The sequence below is a fragment of the Odontesthes bonariensis genome, chromosome 20 (assembly GCF_027942865.1).
Source record: "Odontesthes bonariensis isolate fOdoBon6 chromosome 20, fOdoBon6.hap1, whole genome shotgun sequence".
Lineage (NCBI taxonomy): Eukaryota > Metazoa > Chordata > Actinopteri > Atheriniformes > Atherinopsidae > Odontesthes > Odontesthes bonariensis.
The window spans coordinates 24,996,113-25,000,195 of record NC_134525.1 but is presented as its reverse complement, the minus strand read 5'-3'; the positions used below and the strand labels follow the sequence as shown (position 1 = coordinate 25,000,195).

The following is a 4,083-nucleotide window of genomic DNA, read 5'->3' as shown; positions in this document are numbered from 1 at the left end:
AATCAAGTTAGAAATCTTGGGGTAAGATTGGACTCGGACCTGAATTTTAACAGCCACATTAAATCAATAACATCAGCAGCTTTTTACCATCTAAAAAACATTGCCAGAATCAAAGGAATAGTGTCTAAACCAGACTTAGAAAGACTAATCCATGCGTTTGTCTCCAGCAGGTTAGACTACTGTAACGACCTGCTCACTGGGCTCTCTAAACGGGCTGTAAGACAGCTGCAGTACATCCAGAATGCTGCTGCTCGAGTACTGACTAGAACCAGGAAATATGACCACATTAGTCCAGTGCTCAGGTCTCTGCACTGGGTTCCTGTTGCTCAGAGAAAATACTTTAAAACAGCACTGCTTGTGTACAAGTCTCTTCATGGTCTAGCGCCAAAGTACATCTCTGACATGTTAGAGCCATATGAACCAACTCAGGCTCTGAGAACCTCAGGGAGGGGTCTCCTGCTGGTGCCCAGAGTCCGGACTAAACAAGGTGAGGTTGCGTTTCAGTTTTATGCTCCTAAAATCTGGAACAGTCTTCCAGAAAATGTGAGACAGGCCTCAAACTCTGACATTGTTCAAATCCAGGCTGAAAACAGTTCTATTTAGCTGGGCTTATGACAACTGAAAGTGCTTTATCTGCACTCTTCGCTTTTAATTAAATGATTATGTATATACAGTATTTTAATGATTTTATTTGCCTTCTTGTGATTTGTTGTAGCTGTAAAGCACTTTGAATTGCCTTGTATACAAATTGTGCTCTACAAATAAACTTGCCTTGCCTTGGATCAGACTGTCCCTTCAAAGTGGCTTGAGATGACTTTTGTTGCGTGTTGGCGCCATATGAATAAACTGAACTGAACTGAGTATTATAGGGAACACTTAACTCTACTGGAACAAACTTCTCGACCATTTTATCAGTTACACCACAGACAAGATGTTACAGATATTACACAAACAGGTAACTCTTGTTTTTTTCCTGTGACATCTCTATATTGTAAAACCCCTCTATTGTATGAGGTCATCTTGAGTATTTGAATAAAAAATACAACATTTAAAAAGAACATCTTAAATGGTAACGCTGAACAGTGAAAGATGGTATCGGGGGTTCCTGTCTGATATGTGATGAGATGGCATAGAGAACAAGTTGTTTTTGATTTTGGATGCATCTTTCAAACTGATGCAAAAACCCACAAGGGATGAGATGCAATTGAGGAGTGAATACCTGAGGAAACAAAATCATTAAAAACGTTTGGATCCCATCTACTTTTAGTGTTTTCCAGTGATTTATTTTCATCCTGACAACCGTTGCTACATCTACTGAGTGTTTTTCATTTCCTACAGTTTAAATGATACTACAGGCCATTTTTGTATTGTTATATTAGTCTTCCTCTCGAGCTATGACAAGCAACATTTTTGTAGTGCATCCTTGAGCTTTGAAACATTGGATTATCATCTGTCCTGGTAGTTGAAATCAGAATATGTCACACAGATTGATCAAAGTCATGTTTAGCTTTTTAAATCTCATTATACTCCCAAGCATTGTTCAAAAGCAACAAAAACTAACTGTCTAACTCCATCTGCAAACCCATTTCATAAGAAAATAAATGGCTGTTTTTACTCTAGTGAGGTTTACATGTCAGACAATAGATTCTTGGCAAGCCACAATGATCCAGGCTGAAAACAGTTCTATTTAGGTTAGACTACTGTAACGACCTGCTCACTGGGCTCTCTAAACGGGCTGTAAGACAGCTGCAGTACATCCAGAATGCTGCTGCTCGAGTACTGACTAGAACCAGGAAATATGACCACATTAGTCCAGTGCTCAGGTCTCTGCACTGGGTTCCTGTTGCTCAGAGAAAATACTTTAAAACAGCACTGCTTGTGTACAAGTCTCTTCATGGTCTAGCGCCAAAGTACATCTCTGACATGTTAAAGCCATATGAACCAACTCAGGCTCTGAGAACCTCAGGGAGGGGTCTCCTGCTGGTGCCCAGAGTCCGGACTAAACAGTCTTGTTGTGCACATGAGGTAGCTAGGAAACCACTGAAGAACAGAAAACAACCATGAAAGAGGTCTAAAAATAGTTTAAATATAGTTTAGCCAATAAGTAAGTGAATTTCATAGTCAACAGTTTTTCAATTCAATGCTTTCTTCTCAGCATTTCCATTTGTTGAGTTTGCTTAGTTGTCATGGAAATAACTATGCTGTCGTCATCAAAGTATTGGTCATCAAGAATGGAGAATTATAGTGGGTGATCTTGTGTGTGGGTAGAGTTTATTCCTTTATCTCTTCCATCATGAAATGAATCCTATGAATTGTCTCCTTGACCTTCCACCAGGTTAACGCTGACAAATATTTTTTCCCCTTTTGCATTTCCTTGTCATATTTCATTGTTTAGTTTCCAAAACTTGAAGTAGACTTTAAAATTACAATTCTCCATGAAGGGGTATGTAGTGTGTCAGTTTTATTTATATTGTGCCAAATCACAACAAATGTCATCTCAGTGCAGTCAGAATACAATCCAATTCAAGCCAATTATAATGCAATTCTATCATTAGATAATAATGCAATCATTATCCAATCAAATCCAATAATTATTCCTCATTTGTGTTCTGTGGAACTTCTTGATCCTCTTGGATTATTAAATATAGCTGAATTTCTTCTTATAAGGGACACGCATTTGCATTGTAAACCCTATCACACACTATTTGTTCTCTTCTGGCACTCATTTATAATCGATATTTTGTATTGGTGTGTCTAGTTCTCTAGTTTAGCATGGCTACCGGCTCTCTCCCTCCATCTCCTGCTTTCTCTTGTTCCGTGTGTCAGATGTTTAGCTACTCCTCTTCCTCCTTTAGTGATATTGGTACATGTGACAAATGTAGTCTTTTTGTAGTTTTGGAGGCGAGGTTATCTGAATTGGAAGCTCGGCTCTGCATTGTTCAAAGCCACTCGATAGCTTGCCAGGTCCCTTTAGCCAGTGCAGAGCCACCTAGTGTAGCTAATAATGTTAAATCCCCCCCCGGCAATCTCCAAGCAGCCGCAACCCCAGGCTGGCTGGGTGACAGTCAGGAAGAGGAGGCATAGCCCTAAAGTCAAGCTTGTGGTTCGCTACCAACCTGTTTATGCTTCTAATAGAATTTCCCCAATTAGCGACACATCCGCTGAGGAAAACCCTGGTAACTTGCAGCTCCATAGTCAGATATTCAACATTATAGACACCAGCTACCATAGTCAAATGCATCCCAGCAGCCAGAGCAGGTGACATGGCATCCTATTTAAAACTGCTGGCTAAGGATAAGCATAAATGTAGTAAAATAGTTATTCATGCTGGCGGTAATGACACCCGGTTACACCAATCGGAGGTTACTAAAAATTAATGTTGCAATTGTGTGTAATTTTGCCAAAACAATGTTGGACTCTGTAGTTTTCTCTGGACCCCTGCCAAATCTGACCAACGATGACATGTTTAGCTGCATGTCCTCCTTCAACCACTGGCTGTCTTAGTGGTGTTCAGCAAACAACATTGGCTAAACAGATAATTGGCAATCTTTCTGGGGAAAACCTGCTCTGATTGGGACAGATGACATCCATCAAACTTTGGAAGGGGCAGCTGTCATATCTAGAAACATGGCCGGATTTATTAGTCACCAATTTTTGTTTACTCAACAAAAACAATTGAATGTAGTTTGCTGAATGTTAGATCTCTCCTTTCCAAGTCTCTGTTGGTGAATAACTTGATTGGTGATCATCATATTGATATGTTTTGTCCTTCAGAAACCTGGCTGCAGCAGGAGGATCACAGGCTTTTAGGATTGCTGTAGTTAAACCTCAACTTTAAAAAAACTTCTTTTGATCCAGGACACTCTCCTATATTCAGTCTCTCTCTATATATCTAAAGTTCTTAAAAGAGTTGCAGCAATTCAACTTTGTGATGATTAACACAGAAAAAATATGTTTCAGTTTGGACTCGGAGCATACCATAGCACAGAAACAGCATTGTTCTCTAAACTCCATCCAGTCGAGGCAGATGGGAGGCAGATGGGAGGCACATCCTAGGTCTGTTTCTGCTTGATGTTTCTTTAT

General features: G+C 39.8%; 1 pseudogene; it reads left to right on the top strand.

Annotated features, from left to right (window-relative positions):
- Positions 1–931: 931 nt before the first annotated feature.
- LOC142369992 (uncharacterized) lies at positions 932–3,810 on the top strand (annotated as a pseudogene).
- Positions 3,811–4,083: the final 273 nt, after the last annotated feature.